The sequence below is a fragment of the Falco cherrug genome, chromosome 7 (assembly GCF_023634085.1).
Source record: "Falco cherrug isolate bFalChe1 chromosome 7, bFalChe1.pri, whole genome shotgun sequence".
In the NCBI taxonomy this organism is placed as follows: Eukaryota; Metazoa; Chordata; class Aves; order Falconiformes; family Falconidae; genus Falco; species Falco cherrug.
This window is the reverse complement of record NC_073703.1, coordinates 44,583,503-44,611,446: the sequence shown is the minus strand read 5'-3', so window position 1 is coordinate 44,611,446 and position 27,944 is coordinate 44,583,503. Positions and strand designations below refer to the sequence as shown.

Here is a 27,944-nt window from a genome sequence, read left to right as displayed (position 1 = left end):
AATGCATCTTTTACTAAAGCCATTCACGTGATTCCAACACATTAAATGAGAGAGAATGAATGAATCCCAGAAAAACTGCTCAACTAGTTATGAAACACTTTGTTTTCAGCTTTTTACCAATGCCTTTTCATATAGGACTGAAGAACAAATCTTCAAAACTTCTCAAGTTTTCTCAAGTACTAAAATAAGATGCTTTCCCAGAATCTAAATTATTTTTATAGCTCTTTTCTAAACCCCTCCCTACTTCCTAAGATGGTTTCTGAAGACTAGACCTTCAAGCTAACCATAGTACACCCACAACAGTCCATTCATATTGCATAAAGCAGAAATATCACCTCCCCTACATCCCTCCTCCTGGTAGTTCATTCAAAACTAGTCTCTAACCTGTAAGTGCCATCTACAATACTGGTCTCTAGACCTGGGATGGCATAATTTGGCTCAATCAAAACACAAGTTACTCAAGTAAGTTCAACTTGCCAAGCACTTTAAGGTAGTGATCTCTTTCTATCATTAAAATCACTGTATCTTTAAAACTACAACTTTTAGAGCTTTATTAGAAACAATATATTCTCCTTAAGAGCCAAAGACGATGACCAAGAACCCCCTGCCACGCAGCCTTAAGGGACCCTTCCTTAGTGTTTGAAAGTTACCAGTTTGCTGACAGTTTTTAGGTTTCATTAACTGATTTTAATACAATTAACATGAGTTACAACAAATATCTTCAGGAAAAATCAATCTGATTAAAAGACAGTATCATTAGGATCAATTTCAAGGGAATTACCCTATAATTAACTCAAGGTTTTTTCTTGGTTTTTCTACATACTGGCAAGGCATCTAATTTTTCTCATTCACTTTAGACTTCGGCTATTTCAATATTTGTTTAAAAACAAAAAAAGAGGTCGCCAAAATAAAAAAAAAGCCTCAACTGAACTGTAAAAACAATTAAGATTACCCTACACTAACAGGTTCTGCCGATATCTGAAATGTTTATTAGCCACTATTTAACATAATCCAAACATAGACACAATAAAGAAGTACTGAGTTATCAGTGTAGCTTGATTACAAGATTAAAAAAAAAAAAAAAAGGTAAAACCAAACCAATTGCAGAATATTTCTATACAGTAGATGTACCCTTGGCACTTATCCACATCCTGTTCTCTCCATGACAACTAAAATTTCTTCTAATAAACAACAAAAAGGCAAGACTAACACAGCCAGAAACTAGACATTAAATCATAAAATGTAGTAAGGTTATCAGAAGGTTATTAGACCACCCCTCCCTTCTAAGATGAGGTCACACATACTCGTGTGTATTACTACATTTTATGGACTTCCCAGTCTATTGCAGCACTTCACAAGCCACACTACATTAATCTCCGCTGGTAAAAACATTAAGCTTATTAGATTTGGTGTGTTCCAAAAGACCTAGAACAGCACTTACTCTCTACATTAAATCAACCTCAATTTTTTCAGCCTCTCCTCATAGGTCACGGATCCAGTGTTCCAATCACTGTTGTCTTCTGGACTTCCCAATTTGGCAAGGTAATTTTGATTTGTTTGCATGTATTAAGTGCACGGCTCAAAACTGGACACAATCAGCTAGCTGACTCCATTTCTACCCTAAGCTGAGCAGAGGCGTTTACACAGTGTTTTCTGACAGTGCTTCCATTTATATATCCTGGTATGATGTTACATTTTCAGAACCTTTTTTGTGTATGATACCATTGACCTAAGGTCAGCTCTTAACCCTTTTTTTCTTCAGAACTCTCAGCCTTTTGCTTATTTTCTTTAATTTAAAAGCAGTATTTTGAGCTTGCCCTCAATGGCTTGTATCCCATTTTTCTTAGGTCATTCTAATTTGTTGGTTCATTTTAAATTCTTATCCAATCTTCCAACTTCTCTGCAGTCTTTCAGCCTGGTATCATTTTTCACTGCAGCAAACGTTCAAGTCAATGGATACATTAGTAACCTCTTCTCTTGAGAAAAAAAAAAAGACATGAAAGACTGTTGTTTGTACTACTGCAGCAGAACTGACTTAGACAGAGAACACACTTTTAATAAAGAACGTATTTCAGCGAGCCAGCCAAGCAACAAGCCATCTTTCAAACAAGAATCCAAGCTAAATGACTACCAGAATGAAACAGTGAACTGAAATTGTATTAGAACAAGAAACAGACTTCGCTGATCCTCAGGTGAGGGGGGAAGTAGTAAGCATGAAAGATAGTAGATACTCCAGAAACACAGAGGGATGGTCCAGCTTTGATCCTGATATAAAGGGCAGGGCTAGATCAGCAACATACCCTTCTGAAAAAATATTTTCCTTTTCCATCAGGAATCATATGTTGAATGATTTCGATATGAAGAAATAAAAAAATAACTATCCAAGGTTTCAGGTGTCCCTACAACAAACTTTAAAACTAAAAATATAAAAGCCTTCTGCAGAGAATAGTTTATCTTCAAAAGCCTACCACTGGTAAATCTAACAGTATATCCAATAAAGGATAAGAAAGTGTTTTAGAATCTAATAAAAAATGCTCAGTTGATCTTTCTTTTTTAGTAAACTAGAAAACCACAGTTCATAGATGGAATGGATTAGATCAAGTGTGAAATATGATATGAGAAAAAAAGAAAGAGAAAAAAAAAGGGGGGGGGGAGGATGAACGACTACCACTAGAAAGTTTTTACATGTGAGAAGCATCAAGAAAAACGTATTAATAGGTAGATAGATTAAATACAGTTTTTCCCAGCTGGACTTTGATAACAGAAAATAGTTCCACATGCAGTTTGTTATACACTCTGACAGGAGGCAGGAATCCAACACAAGCCATGATCAAGTAATATGGGAAAGGTATCACCTTTGCTCTATTACTTAGTTACTTGCCTCAACCTACCAGCACTACCTAGATCTCACCTAGATATTAAGCTCAAATGAGCTTTCCTCCACTGCTCAATCTCCCTTAATAGTTGAGCAATGCATACAAAAACCACTGACTTAACTATACAGACCTGCACAAATCCGTTTGATTATCTTCCCGCACAAATTGAACAGAGAAGGCAAAAAGAGGTTTCATGCAGTTCTCAACCACTGTGCTTTGTCATCGCTGCTAAAGGAAGGACTGCAACTCTACAAAAGATGCAACCATCACCACAGTTTACAGACAAATCAAGGCAGAGTGAACACAGTACAAAAAGAAGGATAAAAACTAAGTACAAGCAAGCATATATGCATGCATCCAAGCTCACACCTAAACCAAAAAAAAATTAGTTTACAAAACCGTAAACTAAGACAAATTGCTGTGTTATGTAACATCATGTACAACAGACCAGACAATTCTGATAAGAAGTGAGGTTTGGACAATTTGTGCAAGTTCTTCATACATACTTTTCATTCATTTCCACCACCTGGAGAGAAGACTACTACAGATTTTCTAGTTATCTGGCAAGACTTTTTTCCCCTCTAAATCATTCTTTCTATTCGGTACGGACAGGTCACTCCTACTAATAGCAAAAGCTGGGAAGAATCTGGCGAGGTTAGCCATTTCCAGTCTAAAGCTCTCACAGAAGCCACCATCTGTTCTCCAAAGTCAAATCAATTTCCAGTCTGGCAACTTCAACACAGCGTTAACCTCAAACTGCTGGACAGATCCACTGACTGGCTGCTGCTGAATGGTCAGGCCATACTCCCACACTCTTCGCTCCTGCCAGCAGAGTCTCATTTCTTCCTCTGCACCTCTTTAACACTTTCTGAATGCTTATCTGAGTTGATTCAACCCAGAAATCAAGAAACAAACTAGCCATCTTTTCCACACATTTCTGAGATAAATCAGTTAACTGGTTTCAGCAGACGTCAGATACAGAAGAGAGCAGGGTTTGGGAAATGGAAACAACCCCTTTCAGCAACAGTAAGCAGTTACAACAGCTAACCCAGTTCCAAGAAACCTAACTGGAAACTGGATGTTTGGAAAGCTACCACCATACTCTTTGTTCTGTCCTGGCCATGAGGTCCTCAGAAAGAACATCATTTGAAATCCCCCCCCCCCCCCCTTTTTTTAAAAAAACAAAAAAAACCCATCAGTTAAATTCATAAGCTAACAAAGTACTTCAAGAGCTATAACTTCATAAAAAAATCATAATAATTGAGAATACTTTAGATGTCTACAGCTTGACAACCATTACTGAAGTTGGGCAAACAGTAAAAGCATCTCATCTGCAACAAATTCACTTGAGCTGACAGTCTAATTTGTTTAACTGTGAAAGTTCAATAAACTTTCACAACCTTCTTATCCTTACCATAACTAACAACACTGCTTATAAGTCTTTCCTGCAATTGCATTAAAACAGAATAACATCATAACATGTTTGGTTTCCAAATTCACACTTGAATTCACGTTTCAGTGAAGTTTTCTTCATTCATTAATCAACTTCTCAAAAAGAAGAGAGTTACTGTTCTTCTAAGATGTATCTTTTATGATACATTTAATTATTTGAGTATTATGGTACTTGCTTGGACCTTCAAAACTGTTAGAATCTGTAATATTAGGATTTTAATACTCGTGACCATTTGAGAAAATCTAGCATTTGATCTAGAATATCCCAGATCACACAATAATATTCAGCCACAACAGTTTAGTTTCTCTCACGAGGAACTTCATCAAACAGGGCCTGCACCCAGCTTCTAGAGAAGCAGCGCTTACCTCTGAGAAATACATGTAGTATCTGCAATACAGATGAAAGGGCCCAAAAATAGTGCCAAGGAAAAGGCTTTGTACATAAGACAGAGAACACATAATGAATCTATCAAATAATTTCTCTTTTTAGAGATAAGAGGCAAAAAGAAGGAAGAGAAATGGGTGTAAGGAGAAAAGAAAGATGAAACAGGTGGTTTATTGACCCAGTTTTGTCAGTGATCTGACATAAATGCAAAGGACCTGACCTCTCTTTTGCAAAGTTTGCTTCACCCAGCTGACAAGAATTTATGAACAGAAGGGCAGTTTTCAGTTGCTGTTTAAGTAGCACAGGTCTTCATATAGATTCTTTACATCTAGTTTTCATCCCAGTGGAGGCAACATCACAGAGGAAGAGAAGTACTTACTTACCAGCAATAATTATCCTTCAAATTAATACTTTTGGGGACTCTTCTTCCTCACTTTCATTTTGAAGCCTATGAAATTCTCTGAAAGTAGAAGAGGAGATGACAACCATTAGGTTTTATCCTTTTTTATCTTACTCATGTTTTCATCCTTTGACTATTATATGCAGCACTCAAAAGATGCATGCGAACACTTTTATTAAAAATACTGTTCAGAATTTTATGATTTGTGGTTAGATTACTTGTAGCAAAACCATTATGAAAACAGAAATTTATATATATGAACAACCTCTATTTATACTGAGGTCCAAAGAAATAGAAACTGCCTGCTTTGCTGCCAAAAACATCAACAAAGGTTAAGCATGGACCCTCAAGGTGTCTGTGAAAACAAATAAAGCAAGCAAGGGGCAGGGAGGGAAAGCAGTCGATTTATTCCTGGGATATATATATAGCCAGGGTTTAGGAATAAAAAGCTGAGAAAACTTATACGATCAAGATCCTAAAACCAGATGCCAAAAACTAAAATAGCAAACTCCTCCAGCTGAAATAGTTGCCAGAGTTGGAAAAGAATAGGTTCTACCTTTCAAATAGATGTAAGCAAATTAATTTGGTTTGTACCACTTGTATATTTATGTTTACACATAACACAACATAACATACATAGTAGACCTAGAATCAGAGAACCCAAGATTGGAAAAGACCCTTAAGATCATTGAGACCAACCGCAAACCTAACACTGCCAAGTCCAGTGCTAAATCATGTCCCTGAGTGCCACGCCACATCTACACGTCTTTCAAGTAACTCCAAGGATGGTGACTGACCCACTTCTCTGGGCAGCCTGTCCCAATGCTTCACAACCCTTTCGGTGAAGAAAAGATTGTTTTAAACAAACTCTTCCTTTTGAGTTATCAAGGTATGGAGTTACATCATTTTATAACACTGATCTCACTAACTCAGAATGCCTGTATACTACTGAACTAAGTGTTGATTCTTGGTCATTTAACAGAAAAGCAAGCAAAAGCTACACATACCAGACTCTGAAACAGCAGTAAATTGGATGTTGAAAAGGCTAATTTGAGAACCTCACTTCTAGGAAAGGGATAAAACTGGGGAAGAAAAATAAATAGGAAATCAATTAAAGCAACAATAGCACCAGGAATAGGAGTGAATTAAAAATTATAAATGCTTCAGATAATTGTGTTTTACTGCAATGAGAATTATGCCACATCACTATGTTTGAATGAAAAATAAGTGACTGTATTTCAAAGAGAAGCTTCAGCAGCTGTACTGTTAAATGAACAAGGTGAACCAGCAACTCTAAAAATCTCAAAAGCAACAGTGATAAAAATGGAAAAAAGATGAAATTCTGTATTTTCTTTTTTATGTAACAAATTATTTAAAATAATCAGCACCTACAAGGTCAGAGCCCATGAACTTTCAAAACTTAAACTTCTGAGGACAGAGTGAGATAGCCTATTTTTATTTCCATTTTAGATTGGTAATTTGGGTATACTTCAGCTAGGGTTGCACTCAATATAAAGGATATAGTTTTCCCTGTGATAAAGCAACTCAGAAATACAAACAAAACAACAACAACAAAAAAATACAACACTGTTACCCCATGTATAAAAAGTAATATCAGGGGTTTAGCTTTCCAGAAAAACTTTTATTGTACCTCTCATCAAATCAGTTATACCACCTGTTTCACAAACATGGAGAGGTGAAACTAACAGCTGAAGGAGAGAGTCAGGAAGCCAAGCAAAACTGAACATGGAGCCCACCTGTTCCAAGAGGTAGCCCTACAGTGAATCCATTAAAGCACAGTCTAGAATGATGGTTACTTTTCATTTATATGAAGTATCACGCTGTATCTTCTTACAAAACCGTATTTGCAACCCCAATAACAGGTAGAAGGCAGCATATTATCTGAGTCATATGTATGGAAAATAGATTTAGACAGATTGACTCTAGCAAACATGAAGTGTACATTTCATGTAATGAAAAGAACTATTGCTAGATTTACAAGTTGATTTATCTTTAAGCAACAGAACTACAGACAGTACAAAAAGGCCAGAGTCCTATCAGCCTGGGCAATTCACCATGCCCTACAGGTAGCTCCCCAAAAATCTTAAACTGTGGTATCTTAAAATATATATAAGCACACAGAACAATAAAAAGAAAGCATGAATATCTGGGTCTTTTTTCCGTACTAACGTACCATCAGAGTGAAGTAGCTACTTAACAGTTGTTGACAAAGTAAAAGGGAAAAAACCATAGTTCCAATGCAAAATTTGTCCACAACATGAATAAATAAATATATATAATATACACACACACACATATATATACACATAACCAAACGGTGAGATACGTTATGTTGGTTTAACATAACAGTCCAACCTAGCCTGGTCAAGTCATCTGTAGCTCCACTCAACAGATTCCACCTATATGATAATGAAAATTTAATCTGAGTTCCAAGTATTGTTTTGCAACCAATTATGCACTGGTTTTCAAATATTTGCTTGTAACACATAGTGTGCTCAGAGTACTACTCACAAAGAAGAAATTCTGTACTGAAATAAAGATGCAGGAGACCAGCAATTATTTTTTTGGTCTGCAAATTATTAATAAAAGGAAAGAAATAAAGCCCTCTGTTTCAAGATCATCGCAACTAGTGTAAAGTGACTGTCTATTCCAGCATCTTTTTATGGAACCATGGGAAAAAACAGTCAACCTACTCCGAGTCATTCAAAACTTTAAAACCATGAAAATCCTTACGATTTTCCAACGTACTATTGCTAATATATCCCTGACAATGCAATTCTATATATAGTGTAAAAATTACAATTATTTAAAAAAATCTTTGCCTTTGTTATTCAACCACCTCAACAGTATTACAAATATCTCTAGATTAATTAGACAATGGTGCCTTCCAGGTAAGTCTGCACCTCTTGCAGAGATCTTTTTGGAAATAGAGATCATGAAAGGTCATTGCAGATAGGAAATTTTAGCTATATGCCTAATTCTGACTTTGAATTGCTGGGTGAACATGGACTAGTCACTACCTTTTCTTTTTAGAAAAATTAATCTATTTATGAAATAAATATATCCTTACAAAGGGTTCAGATACCACCTGGTGTGTTTAATCCAGTCTCCTGCATTACAAGAACCCATTCAAAACAAAGTCCAAAACATTTTATCAACACTTTTCATGTAATTAAAGTTGAATTTTAAAGAGACTCAAAACTTGAACGCACAACAGCAAGAGAATAAAATTCAAGGATACCAGCCACACTCTAAGTGCCTTCAACTACAGAAGTGTTAGATGAAAATACTTACATCACCTCAGGAATACAGAGGGGTGAGGTAGGGGGAAGAAAAAAAAAGAAACACTTCCCCCTTCCCTTCCCCATTTGACTGGGGCAAACTGATTTAATTTTAAATACATACACTAGACCCATATGCCAGACCAAGACTACTTTCCCAATACCACAGGAAGAATCAGATACATCAGTCAGAATCCCACCTTTAGTCATTGGCAAATTGCCTCTACTTCAGAAGAATATAAATTATGCACCAAGAACAGAAAAATAAAAAAATAAATATTCCCTTCTGATCTCTACTGGATACCAGCAACAGCCCTGAATAACAAAATTTGTAAAATTGTAAACTTTATGATGAATAACAAACAAGTATTTTCTTGGCTATTTTATCTTCTTTCTCAGGTATTTCTTTTATTCCAGTACCAAGAAATCTCATATGCTCATTTTTAATTTCTGACTCCAGGATCAACCCTATCATCTTACACAGTCTTTTGTATAAACATATAAAACACCATCTTGAACCACTAAGTTTCTTTCTCCCCATTACTGATTCTGTAAGACTAGACCTCACTCTCTGATTTTCAAACAAGATTTGGTATTACGTTTATCCCTCAGATGTATTTATTTTCAGTCATTTCTCTCCCATATGTGCACTCACACCCAAGAAAGACTATTCTTATTTCTTCCCAGGCTTTACATGCCAAATTCTTTCACTTTCCTTTGAGAAGGCAAGTTCAACTTCAACATAATCACATAACAATTCTTTGTTTTCCAAATGACTTAATCTTTTCTGAGTATGACTGTAATCAGAGCTATATACCATCCTAAATGCAAATCAACCGATGCTTTATTGGCTGGTCCTAACAATCTTTTTTGAAAGCTAGAAACCAGCTGGTGTGTCTTAGAATCATGTTACTGTCACAGAGCCACATGATCTGAGAAGGGAACAGATCAGGATCTGGGTCAAACAACAATCTACCTTTGATTAGCAGTCTAGTTATACCAGAAGCTCTTAACAGCACTCGAGTATGTGAATTTGCAATTATTTTTTTAATTAAACTTAAATCATTGTCTATAACTCCAAACACATAAACCATCCTCTACTACTAAGTGTGATAATCCTGCATTCTCCAGTATCAGCAATTTCAGAAGTAACCAGACCAGCTTTTTAGTGAAGTCACTTGCTTATTTCAGTGCTGGCTCTACTGTTTCAAGTAGCTGGCAAAGAAGTGCCTGAACCTATGTTAGGGGAAATATATATGAAAAGAATCTGTTTAAACATCAGAACCACTTAAAACAAACAAACAACAAAACCAGCTAAAATGTTACACTGAATGTTTTTTCATTATTAATAAAGAAAAAAAAACAAATGAAAAATAATTCCTTCTGTAAGCCAAGTGAAGTGCAGAAAAAGTGTTTCCCAGTTCTAAGCCAAGACAGAATGTGGTTTTCTAATGAAGAAATGGTTATTTAGCTGAAAAGCCCATCAATCCATCTGTCTGGCATCGTTGTTAGTTGCTAATACTAAGCAAGTTTCCTTAAATATGGGAAGAACGAACATCTGAGGGGAACAGAGGGAAAGATAATCTTATATATATATATATATAAAATATATATATATAAATAAATAAAAAAAAATTTATCTAGATATAGATAAATTCTATATATTATAAAATGTCTTTTTCTAGTTTTACCTTGAGATTCCTTACTGCTAAGAGCTAAAGAAAAGCTGGAATATACTTAATCCATAATATGCAAGGATCAAAGCCAAATTATCTAACTTCTACTGCACACAGAAGAAAGGCTCTCAGGAATTAACTGTTTTGCAGTTAAGTGCACAAGATTCTTTCTGCAGTTCAAATTTGTAGAGAAGATTCCCCTTCAAACAAGCTTTGACTACCACAGTTTTCAGAAGGACATAAAATTGTTCAATGAAATTCTACTTTAATCACACAAGATACATATTTGGAAGCACTATTCCTCAGAAATCCTTAAAACAAGACTAAAAGACAAAGATTTCCTCACACTTCTTTTTCCGTATCAGATAGGACTTTGCCACTTAGACCTTGTTCTAAGAGTACACCATTTTTAATGGCACAAATTGTATTTAAGAGTTTCAGTACCAGAAGAAAATATAAAACAGCTGCTATAATTATAAAGTCCCTTTGTGATACTGTGATTTTGGTTTCTCAAGGTATAAATCAAGAACAGTCTACAAAACCGATACAATACACAGAACAGTACATAATCTGATTTATTTCATGGACATATTAAAGGGCCAAACAATTATATTATTTAATAACATCCCAAATATAATCACACTTAAACTATTCACTTGCTAGAAGGTAGGTCACCCAGAATGTAAAAAAACAACGCAGTTCTCAAAGTTCTTTCCTGCTCCCCTCCTCCAAGACACATTGGCCCAACCACTTGATTCATTTTTCCCTTTTATTTAAAAAATACATGACCCTAGCTGACACATCCCCAATATTCCCAGAAGATGGGTCACGTTGTTCAGTGCCCCCAGCCCTACACTTTTGCCTTTACAAAGTTTCATGTATGTAACCGTGACATTGCTAACACATTACACGCTTCCATGTGTAGTGCAAATTTGGGTAAAATTTGAGGAAACAGTCCAAGCACTGCACCTCTTTTAGCTCTCCCAAATCCAGGAAAACATACGTTATGTTTCTTTTCCCCAGAGTCCCACTTCTTCTCAGCCATGTGAAGTGCCATCTGTGCTTCTCAGCCTGGCAACTTAAAAATCTGCTGTCATTTATATCACCAGTGAGCAAATTAAAGGTAAAGACTGTCCTCTTTAATAAAATAACAAGACTTAGAAATGGTAATCTAGATCATGGCTCCACAGTGACGAGTGGCAAGCATGGCTAGTTAAAGGGTCACAGGGAGGAAAAGGTGGCAAACAGTAGACTATCTTCAGAGCTTCCTTAATCTCTGTAAACTAATGCAAAAACTATGAGGAATAAAACAAGAGGAGCTGCAAATCTCAGAAAGAAAATAAAAATATGACTCAACTGCCACAACATATTTAGTGGGATACTACATAAAGTTAGAGGGTGTACTTGGCTCAGGAAGGACAGATACAGGTGGCGGAGCAGGAGATCTTGTCTTAAATATCTAAGGTTTGTAGAGTTGTTCTGAGATCCAGAAGCCAAACACTCCATGGAACATTAAAATGAGAAAGCTACAGTAAGAAGGAAGTATAGATCTCCTATAAATTACTAAACAAGAAAATTTTAGTGGATGAGGGTTTGGAGGGACTGTTGAGAGAACCTGTTTTTTCTTTTTGGTTCTTTTGGTTTGCGGGATTCTTTCTAGACGGCTAACAGAATCATTCAAAGCACAAGATTTAATATTAATAATTCACAGGATAGGCCTTTCAGGAAGCAGATCACAGATATAACTCAGTTAACCTCTGTTTGGTAACTGGCTTGACTATTGCTTTACAAAAGTTAACCTAAAAGCTTACATCAATATACTAATGCCTGAAACTTTCCCAGACACTGAAATGCAAATTATCGTGTTAGAACGAGCCCTGAAATACTTCTGATAAAGGCCATCTGCACACTTCCAACCTCTGGGAACAGTCTGAGCGTTATCACATGGCCGGGAAAACTTCCAAATGTTACCACGTATGTAGCTACCTGTTTTGAAGGCTGGGAGATTAGCATAAAGGACAAATCTCAATCCCTGCCAGTTGTCCTCAATATTAGACAATGGCCCACTTTATCGGTGTTGATGCAGACAAAAGGGATTTGAAATCAAACCAGCTTAAGGAAACAAAACCTAAGTGTAGATAAAGTCTGCAAGAGTACACAAAACTAAGAAAAGGGGAAAGTAGTAACAGTCTTTAGAAATTTAACCAAAATAATGAGGACATTTAGAGGCAAGGAAATCACACACAGAGAATGCTCTCTCTAGACACAGGCTACTGAGAGAAGAAACTGAAAAAGCTCTCAGAAAAGCCCAATTGAGAAAGGTGGTAAGTGAGAATACAGACAACACGAAGAAGAAATAAAGGCTGAAATGCTGGCAAAACCTGTTCTCTTGAAATAAGGTCTGAAACTCAGTAAGAAACAAACCTGTGTTTGAATTTGAGGAAGGAAATGGTTTGTGCAGTACAGCCTCATGATTATTTGTTATGGATTCCAGTAATTAGTTCAAAAGAGAAAACCCATCCTATCAAAAGACAAGGCTATGAATACAATGTTTGACAGTCCCAGCAAAAGAAAATATCTAAATCAGTAAGCTTTACAGAAGTAAAACAGTACTATGGATGTCACTGAAAAACAATTGTGATGTTGAAAACACAACAAAAAGGAACATGGCTGTAAGCTAAAAAAAAAAAAAAAACACACCACCACAATTCTTTTGTTTCTATTTCATATTTATATTAAAAAAATAGAGGACCTTGCTATTAATTATGAGGGATTATTTTAAACTGCGGGATTTAATTCAGACTATCAAACTTCAGACATAAAGGAGGTAAAGTTTTTAAAATAATGAAAAAATGTATACCTTACTACCCACTACAAGTAACAGCTACTCCTACAGATACCATTACACATTCTTTTAGTTCAAGAAATTTATATTGAAAGAGAAGTGAACACACAAGAGAAATAGGAACACCAACAGAATTACTAAGAATCCTTTATGCATGTATTGAGACAATTCATGTAGTAGCAGATTAAAAGAAACAGCACCTTCTATTGTGCCTTAGATGCCTACCCTGTTCCTTCTCTTTTTTTTTCCTTCCTTCTTGAAAAGGTGAATTCTTCAAACCTGCCCACAGTGAGCGCACAGTTTGATACCGCTATGGAAATTACATTAGGAATTCATACATAATTTCATCTTTTATTTTAAGTTTTTCAAAGAACCAAATAAAAATCATAGCATTTTAGTCCAAAGTCTATCCTCAAACAGCTTGAGTAATTCTGTTTTTATTAACTGATTGGTCAAATAGCAGTAAGGTGACATTAACACAACTGTGGTCAACTTCACTGCTGTGACTCAGAACCACATCAGCAGTTGTGCATATTTCAAAGATAGTATCAACTTCATACTGCTGCCATTGCTGCTCCATGGGAAGGCTATGAACAGATGCAAGCAGCATTCAGCATCCTGGAAGACTGAGAGAAAAGGAAGACACAACACTGCTTCCCCTGAGGCAAGACAGCACTGCAGCTTTCATGTTTATCAGACACAGGCTAATCAAAGGTAGATCTTCAAACAAAGGTCAAGAAGACTATCAAAGCTGAGATTCTAGCTATTCAGATCAAAGAAGCGGTCAGGGATTTTCAATAAGAAAAATCTGAAAGACCTTTTTGAAATTTGTCTGTTCATGGCTGGTGGTGCCTGACAATAAAGGAAGCTGAAAATTTGTTTTGACTATAATTCCATTAGCATGAATGTTACACAAAAAAAATACACAATGTATGTACTTCACAGCACACGAGGAAATGCCTTTGAAACTATTCCTTGATACTACACACCAAGCTTTATAGAGCCTAAATGTTAGGGGAAAATCATGTACTAACACATTGGTACATTTAATTTCAGAGAAGTTTCAGGTCTTTTAAGTTGCTCATATTTGAATAATTTTTGATGCATCTTTTCCTTAAGCGTGCTTCACCACACAGACTAAAATAGTGTGATATTAAGAAGAGGCTATTGCTAAATGTATGCATGAAGGTTCCTCCTGAAGTGGTTATTTTCATATCTCCCATTTTTACTACCCATTAGGCAATCTTGCATTCCTCTCTCGTTCCTCTGATGCTTAATTTATAAAGGAAATTTTTAGAAAATCATACATATGTGTTCCCTACTTAGAGATAAAAAGCAAATATCATTTTTAAAGTTAGATGTTGAGTTTAATTAAGCTGAATTTCATCTTTTTACCTCTTTCAGTCTATAATATATGAAAGAAAGCAAACAGACTCATTGCAATGAATTTACTGTGGGTTAAAGGCTCCACAACTTAAAGCTCTTCATTCATTCCCAGAACAAGTATATACTGGTAGCAATTCAGGTTTCCCTACACTACCCAATGACTGTGATACAAGCTACCCTATGTGACCAGTATTAGATATAATCTAGCATAAGTATACAGATTTGTATACACGTATATCTATAGATATAATATGGAAATGTATAATCTATACTATATGTATAAGCTACTTTTCATATGCAAAGAACTTTACAAATTATACCAAACAATTTCTGTTTTCCTTCCTAACAGCAGCTACATTTAGCCCTAGATCAGTTTCCCACAGCAGTCAAGAGGTGCTGACAGACACCATGCAAGGAAGACAAGGCAGTATTCAAACACCAACAGATAGAGAATCATGAAATTGGGTTTTCTGCTAAACCCTGATCCCAGTAAGAGGACAGCTGGAAAGGAAAAGGCAGTATACGTAAGAACTCCAGGAAGCATGAAAGAAAAAGTATTGAGACAATGTTAAAAAACATTGAGATGTACCCTTAAGCCTGTTTTAAAAGCACATTTTGTAGCAGCTGCCACTACACAGGAGATACCTTTACAGAGATGGTTTGAAATCAGTGCTGCCCATCATTGAACTCATTAGAGAGTCTACTGGATAAAGAAGGACAAACTTGTCACTATGCTTCATACAACTCCATCAGGAAAGCTAAAAAAGAGCAAGATAAAAGATAGCTGAGAGACAACTGTTTTGCTGAGGCTCAAACCGCATCCTCAAGAACTGACGACTCTTCCTTCCAAGTATCTTTCTCCACACACTACACATGCTGACCAAGTAACTGCCACCAATTACACCTATGTAATAAGTGCAGCTTGAAGATGGGTCCCCACAATATTGTAAATGCCATTAGAAATCACAGTTCAAAAGACAATATTCCATTTTGGTTTACTACATTCCAGCAAAAACTTTTCACACTGACATATGTGCTACTAATACACCACAAAAATTGTTTACGCTGATTATTAAATACCGTCACACTGTATTTTGGGGTTCTTTTAATGTTAGTACATACCAACTGTGCACACTTGGGACTATCCACCTTCAAAATAACAGTAAGTCTTCACACAGCACATGCAAACACAGCTGAAGAACTCTCAGATAGGAAACCACAGTTCACAGCACTTTTTTCCTCTATCATCACATTTGACCTAACATATAAATATAAGCATACCATAACATAAAGGCTCTGAGCTCTAGATAGCTTTCAACACCAGGTGATGGCTGTTAATAAACACCACAGATACAACATTTTCAAGCAACAATCAAGAAAAGAACTGTCCAAAGGAACATTCCATGTGTTTCCATTCCAAAGCACTCATGATTTCAAAAGACACAGTTAAAGCTATCACCTCTTTCAATATGTCTAAGCCAGATAAATAATCAGTCTCCTTGTGGTTGCTTCTGCCAGGGAAGGTAAGAAGTTTGAGCATCAATACCATATATTTCTAAGAGACTTCAGGAGAAAAGCCACTAACAAAGGTTATTAACCTAAAGTTTCTCTGTTTATGACTTTGAGGAGCACTTGAAGAACTGAAATGGCACAGAGAAACATTAAGTACACAAGTAGTTCCTTACTGTCCCAGAAGTTAGATCAATGGAAACCCCCTCAATAAACAAAAAACTGTATTGGATAAATACATTTAACTTGCAGTTGCCACTGAATTACAGCCATTATTTACAAACTTCTCAGCAAGAAACAATAATCTTCATTAAATCCCAGGATGCACCTTTACTGTCTAGCACACTGTGAGCATATTGCAACAGTTCACATCAGTGTCATGAGAAAATACATTTAAATAAATGCTGAAAAACTGTGAAAAAGTGTTTCCGTGTTTATATTAGCTATATAAACATTAAGAGGAAAGCTGTTCAATATGCACTTTTGAGATAGCACTCTCAAATGAACAAGATACAATTCTGTGTACTATTTTTCACATTTATTTTCAAAAATAACCACATAATTGACACCTTGGTTAACATTTCTGATGGGCCACTAAACCACATCTCCATCTACTAGCTCATATTCTTATATAACTAATTTTTTTATGTTTTTAAATCCATAAAAACAGAAAGCTGCAAGAGCGAGCTGGAAATTAGGACCATGCGTGGCAATCAGTTAGCTGAGGGGAACGTGCTCGAGCTTGCACAGACACAACAATTAACATGATGAGTCATGCTGAGAGAGCATAGGGGAGTGGGGGACGGATGGCGTCAAGGATGGCGCCAAAGAAAGGTCACACCTTGCTGTTAATTGATGGTAGTTAACCACCAATCGGGGATTGCCTAGGATGCAATGCTTAGCTTCAAGAACCAATCTGTTTAAAACGCGCAGCTTCTGAAAGTATATATAAACTCGTGCTTCTGTACAATAAATTGACATTTGCTTGCATCAAGCTGTGTCCCGTCTCTCCATCGCAGCAAACTGGTGACCCCGACATGATCCGTTTAAGGATCTGACGTGATGGGTTTAAGAACCGCCAGGCTGAGCGGCAGGCTGCGAGTCCCACAGAACGCTGAATGAGCTGCTAAAAGGAAGCAGGAATTGAAAAAAAAAAAGGTCCCTCTGGAATTGAGAGGTGAGCTGTGGGAAACTTGGGAAACAGGTGTCTTCCCCTATAAGAGACGCATATGGACTCATGAAGGGTCTTCTAGTCAGATCCGAGAGTCCGTGCCTCAATCTCCTCAAATGGTGACTCCTATGGTGGTGTTCTGAAGCCTTGCAAGAATAAGGACGGAAATGGTCGATAAAAAAGACAGCTTGTGGAAGAGGGCTGCGTTCCGGAGGAGACGGCTTGGCTGAACAATCATCTTGCTGGCTGGACCAGGCAGACAACCTGCATCGAGACAGGTGAGCAGCCAAGAAACTTTAGAGACTTTGAAAGAAATGAAAGTGTGTTCATACAGCAGCCAATTGTATGATGCTGCCGCAGAGGGGAGCTCCGTGTCGGGAATGCATTTAGCACCTTGGTGGCAAATTCTGACTACTATTTGCCAAGTGTGGACCAATTCTACTAACGGTGCTAAACCAGAGGAAGCTGTAAATTCCACCGACAGCGCAACTCTTCTCAAAACACTGTCAATGATGGCAATTCTGTCCACACCTCCTCTGCCCCCAAAGCTTCTGTCACTGATTGCAGCGACCCTCACAACACAGGACCAAACACGGGAACAGGACAACTCGGACAAGGATTCCATTGACACTGATAAACCTTTTGATCCAGGTCCTATAGATCTGGAAAAGAAGCTAGACCTTCCCCCCCACTCACCCACGCACCCCACCCCCCCTCTCCCGATGCATTGATTGTATTTTTGGGGAGGGTGAAAGGGGGTCTGAGGGATTGGTGGCAGGAATGCAAGTGGGAAACGCTTAAGTGAGGGGTTTGGGGAGTCGCTATGATAAACATGGTTATCTAGTGTTTAATAGGTGTCTGCATGCTTGTAGAGATATATAGCTATGTAACTACATGAATGGTTTTTGCCCTGAGCCTGGTGGTGCATACAGCTGTGGTTTGTGTCCGGGCTCAGAGATGTAAATATGGGCTTCTCTGCTATGGTAAAGTGTCTCTGGTTGCATAAAAAAAGAGGGAATGAAGGGAATGACCCCAGAAGTATGTTCAGAGAAAGGACACTATGTTTCAAACTTTTTGACTGAACCAGTTCTTGTTTGGTGTGCCCTTCCACCTATGTATAACGTTAATCCAAAAGAAGTTGATATTGTTTACACTTTGAATGTCGATAATTGTCTTTCTGTAGATTGGTTCTTCTCTTATCCGGAATAACAGCAGGGAAAGCATTAAAGAGTTAAATCACCTTGTTTGGTAGGCAATTAAGAATGTGGGTCAAAATTGCCACTGCTTTTTGTTGGTGGTTCAAGGACATGGCTATGAGGATTTTGATGGTATGTGCTGCGTGGGTTTTAGGCACCCCATTGCAGCAACATTTTATCAGAATCTGAGAAAATGTCAGCCTTTTTGGCATCCATTCACTCAATTGGCAGTATTGTTTGTTTGCTATTACCTTGGTTGCTGTCATGTTTGCAAGGGCCCTGCAGAACATGGCAAACCTGGTACTAGCTGTTCAAAAAACAAAAAGGGGAAATTGTAAAATTGTACGGAACAGAGACGGTGGGTTATTTTGACATTGATAATATGTCTTAGTTGCTTTTTTATTTGTTCTATTACTTATACCTTGTTTTTTACAATGCTTATGAAAACTAATGACTCGTTCGGTTTCATAGGTTCTTTTTGTGCAACAGGAAGGGGGAGATGCAGGAGCGGGCTGGAAATAAGGACCATGCGTGGCAATCAGTTAGCTGAGGGGAACGTGCTCGAGCTTGCACAGACACAACAATTAACATGATGAGTCATGCTGAGAGAGCATAGGGGAGTGGGGGACGGATGGCGTCAAGGATGGCGCCAAAGAAAGGTCACACCTTGCTGTTAATTGATGGTAGTTAACCACCAATTGGGGACTGCCTAGTATGCAATGCTTAGCTTCAAGAACCAATCTGTTTAAAACGTGAAGCTTCCAAAAGTATATATAAACTCGTGTTTCTGTACAATAAATCAACATTTGCTTGCATCAGTGTCCCGTCTCTCCATCGCAGCAAAAAGCCATCAAGATTAATCTTTTATTTTCCGAAACAATCTGTAGCAAAATACACTCAAAATACCACATGAATGCCTTAACCAACATGGCATGACTTGACAGTACTTGAAAAGCTTCACTACACTGTATCATAGCCAATTTTATGCTTGTCTTCCAAAATACGTAATTCTCTCACAAGTCTCTACTACAAGGAGAGGGCACCCTGCCTGAGAAAGCAGGATGTTATTTAACTAAGAGCAAACCTTGAACCTTGACCTTGAATCAGGTCAAAGTACTACAGAAGGGATCCCCAAAGTTAACAAGCAAGAAAAATTTACATTATATTAAAGGACCGATCAAACATTGGTCAGCAGGGAAAACACATCACATCAACAAAAACTGCAGATAAAAAGGATTTATATTTGGTCAACTGATGTCAACGTGACATAAAAAGTTTGATTAAAGGCTATCTTAATGTCAGATAAAACTCAAAATATTTAGTTGCCTAAATTACTGTCCAGAAGGAATAGTATCCCCAAGTACTTAGCACGGGTTAATTTCAACAATTCAGGCACTTAACCTGAGAATTCAGTTAAAACTCCCTCAAAAACTAAAGAACTTTCGCAAGTAATAATATAGAAAACACTGCAATTATGTCTTCAGACAAAAACTAATGAGACTCTTATTTAAAAAAATTAATTTCAATCATTCTACTTACCTGAACAAGATTACATCACCCCTACAGAAATGCCACACTGCTGCCTACCAGTTCCCTATCTTTTGCAAAGGTGTCACTAGCTCCTGAACTAGTGGCTATTGCCAATAGGTCTAACCTAGTATAAAAACTCCTTTACAATTATTACAATTGATGACAAAAGCAAAGGAAAATCAAGTCCTATTACATGTTAATGTATTTATCAAACATTATTTCACAAAAGCTAACCATAATAGTAAAAACTGCCAACCAATAATCAGAATTCTGTTACACATTCAGACCTTCAGCAACTAAATGCTTCAGGCATTTCAACTAATAATTTTGTGCTCCCTCTGCCCTCATAACTCATTTAACCCTTTCTCAGGTCTACTGCTTTCCATCCTGCATCTGACATAAGGTAAAGAACATTAACATCCTCAGATTCTTTCCATAAGTTTTGGGTTTTGGGTTGTTTTTTTTTTTAAAAAAAAAAAAAAAAAGCAGCAAGGCTATGACAGAGACAGGACAATGGAAAGAAGCTGGTAGGTATCAGAAGACATTCAGTTAAAGAGAGAATCATTCCTGGTGCTTATGCAATAAATAACAAAATGCTTGTCAAAAGCACAACTGAAACCTAAGAAGCTATTTTGTAATTAAGACCCATACACAGCTTAAACTCTAGTGCCCTGCACACTCATGAGATGAATAGTCTCAATATTGGTTTTGACACAACTCTTTTCGGAATCCAGTCTCAACTACAACGAAAAGTGTTCAAAGCCAACAGAAGAGCATCCTCCCTTGAGAAAATAAACATCAAACCACAACACTGCAATGAATCACAGAATGGGTGAACTAGCAAGGGACCTCTGGAAGTCATCTTGTCCAACCCCCTGCTCAAGCAGGGCCACCTGCAGTTATCTTAAGCCATTTGTTGTTGGACTTCTCTGACTAAGATCCAGAAAGTACGCTGCACTGTCTCTCTTACCTCACCCCCACTCTGGTACCCACTTTCAGGCATTTATATACATTGGTAAGATTTCTTGTGAGCTCTCTCTTCTCTGGGTTAAACAGTCCCCAACTCTCTGTCTTTCCTCACAGGAGAGAGTTCCAGCTCCTTCATCATCTTTGTGGCTATTTGCTGGACTCTCTCCAGTACATTCTTGTCTCTATTGCACCAAGGAGCCCAGAAATGGATGCAGTACTCCAGGTGTGGCTGCACCAGTGCTGAGCAGAAGGGAAAGATCACCTCCCTCAAACTGCTGGCAACACTAATCCCAATGCAGCCCAAGATGCTGTTAGCCAAAATTTTTAGCTGCAAGGGCACATTGATGGCTCATGTTCACACTTTGTCCACCAGAAACCCCAGGTCCTTTTCTGCAAAGGTAATTCAAGTCAGTCAGTGCCCAGCAAATAGGGTTGTTCCTCCCCAGGTGCAGGACTTGGTATTTCCACTTGTTCAACTTCATGAGGTTCCCATCATCATTTCTCCAGCCAGTCAAGATCCCTCTGAATAGCAGGACAGTCCTCTTGGCATATTAGCCACTCCTCCCAGTTTTGTGTCATCAGCAAACTTGCTAAGTAGGCACTCCATCCCCGACATCCAAGTCATTCATGAAGAAGTTAAACAGGACTGGACCCAGCACCCTGGGGTACACTGCTAGTTATTGGCCTTCAACTAGACTTTGTGCCACTGATTGCCACCCTCTAGGCTCAGCCATCAAGCCAGTTCTCAACCTACCTCACTACCTGCTCATCCAGCCCCATACTTCATCAGTTTCTCAGACAGTCTTATGGGAGACAGTGACAAAAGCCTTACTGAAGTCTAGACAGACAACGTTCACTGCTCTCCCACTCTCTACCAAGCCAGTCACTTCATCACAGAAGGTTAAAGTTGGTCAAGCATGACTTCCCCTTGGTGACTCCATGCTGACCACTCCCAATTACTTTCTTGTCCTTTGTGTGCCTGGAAATGGTTTCCTGGATTAGTTATTTGATCACCCTTCCTGGGATCAAGGTAAGGCTGACCAGCCTGTAGTTCCCTCTATCATCCTTCTTATCCTTCTTGAAGATCAGAGTGACATTCGCTTTCCTCCAGTCCCTAGGCACTTCTCCCAATTGCCATGATCATTCAAAGATTACTGAGAGTGGCCTTGCAATGGTTGACCCTCCATACTGTCTACAAGTAGCCAAAAAAATAACTTATGGAAGGGAAGAAAGAGAGCAAGTTGCCAAAACACAAAGAACGTCTTTATAAAAGGGCAGCAGACTCTGGTATCCCCATAAATGGAGCTTTTTTATGGGGAAAATGGCATGAATGTTACCTGCTTGAATACCAGAACCGTAGAGTGAGAGAGCACAGACAAACTCACAAAGTCAAACCAATGAGAAAAAATTGTTACACAGAAAAAAAAAAAATTGTTTGCATTTGCTTAAGCAGGGAGTCAACTGTGACTATGAACAGACCAGCACTGGAGACATGCATCTGGCTGACTAACCCACTTAGGCAGGCATACAAATCTGACAGTTCCCCTTCTACACTTGTGAAGAATGAGCAAGCCTACCCTAAACAGCCACAACATTCAAATCATGAACCTGAGATCGATACGCTTGGAATAGTATATGCACTCACAATCTATATAAGAAAACATGCCATGAAAGGCAGAGTCCTGAAAGTTCTAACTGAAGATATTGTTGGTCACACAAAAGCAGGATCTTATCTCCTGTAGGACTTAGAAAACAGTGGACTTGGAAGTAAGCAAAAATCAACGCTCTGTAAAATGGTGTATCAAACTCATTCTGTGGAAAGTCTAGAATCAAAAAATCTCTGGCTGAGAGATACCAGCATGTCCCATTACATCTCAAGACACAGTTTTATGACCTTACTGACAGATTTCAATACTTGGGATATTTCCTATTCTGGGCCCAATAGCTTGAAGCAACTGGGGTATACCAGAGATGTGTTCAGCATGCCCAAGGATAAACTACAAGCAAGTAACTTTATGCACCCACAGAGAGGTCTGAAGAGCAACCCACTGAATAGAGAGAATGTTCTCTCAGCACTTCCATAGACACAGAATCTGCAAAATTATTATCTGTCATTACCTATGCATGACACTGCAATACGTTGTACAGGAAAATCAAACAAGCATCTTAAATTATGCTGCACTCTCTGTATCTCATATGTATGTCTAGCTCTTCGAGAGACCATCATTTCTTTGCTCTAGGTTATACCGAACTCCTCATCCTGTAAAAGCAATATCCATTGTAATCAAGTGGAGAAGAAGGATAAAAGAGATTTCTCACATGCATTCCATGAGTCTTGCTGCCACTGAAGGAGAAAAATTTTATCAGAAAAAACCATCAACAACTTGTTAAGGGACAGCATCACCTGCTCCCTAGGAAGTACACAAAGCACGCCCATATCTGCAGTTTGAAGATGTTGTCTTAGGGTATAACGTAAGCTGTCACATTACCCAAATTGACATCCATCTTTACAGTCTGGTAGGGCAAACTTAAAGAGTATTGATATCTAGTCCAGCACTACCTCACTGAAGTTAAAAGACAACAAAAGTTGTAGAGAGAATGTCTAGCAGTTCAACCCAAAATCCAGAGTGTTGAATAGTCATCTACAATGAAGAACAACTCAAGGAGAACATCTTTCAACATCATCGTGTCCTAAACAGTGGGCCACATCAGGAAAAAGGTGTAATTCATACTGTCCTAACTGCTATTATTCAAAAACACCCCAAGCAACAGACCAATCAAAAAGAAGTTGTAATATTAACAAAAAAAAATCCCAACAGAAATAACAGACTTATTTAATGGACAGAAATGTGAAGACACGCATCCAGAAGATAGTAAACTGTAAGCAAGTCTTTCCAAACCTTTGTAAAAGCTAAAAATCCCAGACCACAGAAAAAGGAAGTACAGAGACTATCCAAGGCATAGCACAACACCACAAAGGTACCTCAGTGAAACAAAACCTTAAGTAGGGGAAACAATATATTTTTATTTAAAAATATATTTCTTCTGTGCATTGAAACCTTGCCTTAAATAAGGAGCAAATGCTTGCCTAGGCAGCTGAGAGAAAGCTAAAGACACAACGTGCCCTGCCATGCTCACACAACTTGGGGTAGGAGAAAAATGAGAGAAAGAAAAAGAGACCATCAACACACCACATACACTGCAACAGCAAAAACCATTCAGTGTCACATATACAATCATTTAACATGTGAATATCCATACTGATTGTCAAACAGAGGAAGTTGCTTAGCAAACACCCAAAAAGAGACAAGATGTCAGCTAAGTACAGCATATTAGAAACCTGTATATGTGTTTCAAGTATATGATGTATTTTACCATCACAAATAGAGGCACAGAGCTAAAGACAAAGGTTTCAGGCAATCTGAAAGCTCACATTTTGAAACAAGTCACTTGGTCAACAGAAATCTCCTTACAGGTAAAGAGGTGAAAGAAGACATCTATGTAATTGTATAGATTAACAATTTAAAAGAATTATTTAAAAATAAAAAAGTTTTATGCACTGTTCAATAAACAGCATGTCAGATAAACACTTTAATGTTACATACATGCACATAAACACCTCCAAATTTTTTTTAAAAAATATCCAAGAAGCTTAACAAATGTATGTTCCCATACAAATCAGACTTACCGTAAAGTTATTATGACACTGTGCAAGTTCTAATCAAATTATGGTGAAGTTCAACATAAGTATTTTAATAACTAAAGATGAACATTGGGAGGCTGTTTGAACAGAATTCTTACTCATTTTACAAAACCTTTTGGAAGATCAATACTTTGAAGAAAGATTTTAAAACACAGCAAGTGAGAATTAACTTCCATAAGAGATTCACAGCAATGTTCCACAAACTTCTAAAAACAGTCTTTATCTTTTTATTAATGATGTCATGGTGATACTCATTGTTATTAACTGACTTACAGGAGAAACATCCTGATACTACAGAAAACTATTCACCTTCCCACTATAAGGTTGTGAAACAAACACAAAATGAAAGTAAACTCCTAAAAAGCATTTACATTCAGAATTAGTATTGCTGCCATAAAGCAACTGTAGCAGCACTAACTGCACCAAATTCTAGAATGACCAAAACCTGAAGTGCTTCATTTCATTTTGAAAGTATTATACCTGAAAATGAGCAATATAATATATGGGTTTTTAATATCAAATATTTGAAGGAACTAAGTAAAATGGTTGATTCACTGGAAACTACAATTTTCTACAGGCATCACCACTTGTCTTAGGGAAGATCCCTAAAGACTACAGGTTAGCAAAAACAAATAAAGGAGCAAAAACCTCAGAAAAGGGTCATTCAAAAATTTCCTCATGTAGCATCTCATACTTGAATAAGAAAAATGAAAAATAAAGAAAAAAAAGTCCCCAGCCTGCCACTTAACAGTAGCTCTTTGCTACAGGCAACTCTTCTGATTTGATGGCTTGTAGCCAAAAGTCTTCCAAAACAGTTACTGGGCTCCTCATATCTTAAGACTGCTTCTCCTCCTTTATTTATTCTCCATTCCCACTCTGAAAACATAGAGAGGGAGGGAAAGAGAGCAGAAAAGAACAGGAAGAAACAATAATCATGTGAGGGAGCTAGTATATCATGTATTTGGGGCAGGGGGGGAAATTAGAATTGATTGCAACTGATTCTACAGCTAAGTCAGAATATCACCACCTTGAAATGATGCATTATGAGCTACATAATATGAATTTAAATTCATATCATGACAATTGACCCAGAAAGATCACCTATTTTTAAGGTTGCCAGATACTTCCTTGTTGAAGATTCATTTTTTCAGTTTCTTTTAAGTTACCAAAGGCTTTCCAAGATGACCCATTCTGTGCCAGGCATCCACATCAAAGCTGAGCTACTACTTCAATGTTTTCACTGTATGCAAAACATATTTTTCCCCTTTCTGAGGAAAGCTACAAAAAACCACTTTTGCCCCATTACAAAAGACTGTTTTTTTCTTTAAAAATTTAATCACTTGCATGTTTTAAGCTCGACATGCATCTTCCCAAGAGAAGTAAAATGCATATCTTGACACACAAATGATGCTTTTGTCAAGCTCACTGTAATGTTACTATTATTGATTTTGTTTTGATATACAATAGCTGAGTCACCTACACATTCTGTCTGTACTGATTCCATTCCAGTATAAGGCTTCTGGAAGCTAAGCACCTGCAGTTGTAGACTAATAGGATAACACAGGCTAGAAAGGACCTCCAGATGTCCACACTCCAACCTCCTGCTCAGTGTCAACGATGAGAACAGACCAGATTTCTGAGCTTTATCCACTTGAGTCTTGAAAACCTCTAATACAGAGCCTACACAGCTTCTCTGGGCAACCTCTTCCACAGCTTGACTATGCTTACACTGATAAAGTTTTCCTTTATATCCAGTCTGAACTAACTTTGTTTCAATTTACGACCACTGCCTCGTGTCCTCCCATGCACCTCAGTAAAGAGCCTGACTCCATGTTCTCAGAGATCTCAAAGACACCAGGAGGTGGTTGTTAGATCCCCTGAAGCCACCTCTTCTCCAGCGGAAAAAAAACGAAGCTCTCTCAGCCTTCCTCACAGGGCAAGTGCTCCAGGTCCCTAACCATCTTGGTAGCCCTTCACCAAATTAAATTCTGTTTATTGATGTCTTTCCTGTATTGAGGGTCCCAAAACTGGGTGCAGTACTCTAGATGTGGTCTAATGTAGAGTGATAATCACTTCCCTCCATCTACTGGCTATGTTCCTGTTAATAGAGCCCAGGATGTTGTTGCCCTTCTTTTCTGCAGGGGCATGCTGCTGCTGGCCCACAGTTAGAGTGCTGTCCACCAGGACCCCAGGTTTCTCCTGCAGCACTGCTTCCCAGCCAGTCAGTCCCCAGCTTGCATCACTCCAAGGTGCTCTTCCTTCCCAGCTGCAGAGCTTTGCATTTGTCCTTGAATTTCATAAGGCTCCAGATGAGCCTTCTGTTCACAGTACCGAAGTCCCCTTGAATAGCAGCCCCATCCTCATGCATACCACCTATTCTCCCCAGTCTGGTGTCATCTGCAAGCACAACTGCATACTCTATCACCTTCTCAGGTTGAACCCCTGCAGTACCCCACTTGTTACCAACCTCTCTGTAAGACATATTTAAGCACTACTCTCTAAGTCTATCCATCCAACCAGTCTTTTACTCATCTAGTGTTCCATCCACTCAGACTGTTACGTCCAAATATGAACACAAGAACATTGCTGGAGACAGAGTTGAAAGCCTTGCTAAAGTCCAGGTAAAGGAAATCCACCGCTCTCCCCTCATCCAAAAATTCAGCCATTTTACCACAGAAGGCAGTCAGGCTAGACATGCATGATTTACCTTTGATAAATCCATGCCAATTGTTCCCAACTACTTCTTGTACCCAGAAACATATTCCAAGAATATCCATGCCTTTATTTTCTCGGGGATGAAAAGGAAGCTAGCCAGCTTTGTACCTCCTTGGACTGTATTTTGGCTTTTTTTTGAAAGGTAAAACATATGCCTTTCTCCAGTCATCGGGAAGCTCTCCTGATATCCAAGTTGTTTCAAAGATGATGGGGAGGGATCCCACTGTGTCTCTGTCCAGCACAATCAGCAGCCTCAGACACAATCCATTTGGACTTGTATGATTTGAGTTCTCTCAATAAGCCCTGACTCAATCCTCATCCACTGCTGGTAGCTACTCTTCTCAAAACCCTGCCATTAAGCACAGAGACCCGGGGAGACCTTGTCAGTGAAGACTCACTAAGGAAAAAAGGGCATTGCATACTTCAGCCTTACCCTTGTCCACTGTCACTAAATGACACATCACACTCAGAAAGAAGCCCATATTTTACTAGTCCAGCTTTTTACTACTAAAGTACTAGAAGAAACTCTTCTTGCTGCCCTTGACCTCCCCTGCAAGTGTCGTCTCTAGGTAAGCATTGATGTCATCCCCAAATACCAGGACAATGTTTCTAAATTTCTCCTCTGTAGCCCATCCCAGCTTCCACTGCTTGTATATACTATTTTTGCACTGGAGCTTCAGACATGAGTTCCCTGCCGAGCAAAGCTCATCTCTTGATAGGCCTGTTTGTTTCCCTGAGTATCAGGATGGACCACTGGCATCTAAATTGCTTCTCAGTGATATCCTGCTGGACCCAGCAAGCATGAAGAGATAAGCTATACACATGAACA

The 27,944-nt window shown here is 38.1% G+C and overlaps 1 protein-coding gene and 1 long non-coding RNA gene across 9 annotated transcripts in view; one reads left to right on the top strand and one right to left on the bottom strand.

The window, feature by feature from the left end:
* The window catches only part of FUT8 (fucosyltransferase 8), a 187,485-nt gene that overhangs the window by 93,587 nt on the left and 65,954 nt on the right, over nt 1-27,944 (bottom strand). For all 8 annotated transcript variants that reach the window (XM_055715404.1, XM_055715403.1, XM_055715408.1 and 5 more), the window contains one exon: nt 5,097-5,173. The gene's annotated coding sequence lies outside the window, so the exon portion shown is untranslated. The remainder of the gene's footprint in view (nt 1-5,096; nt 5,174-27,944) is intronic.
* Nucleotides 13,340-19,013, top strand: LOC129736454 (uncharacterized). Its single transcript, XR_008733070.1, has 2 exons — nt 13,340-16,665; nt 16,851-19,013. It is a non-coding gene; the product is annotated as an uncharacterized LOC129736454 (long non-coding RNA).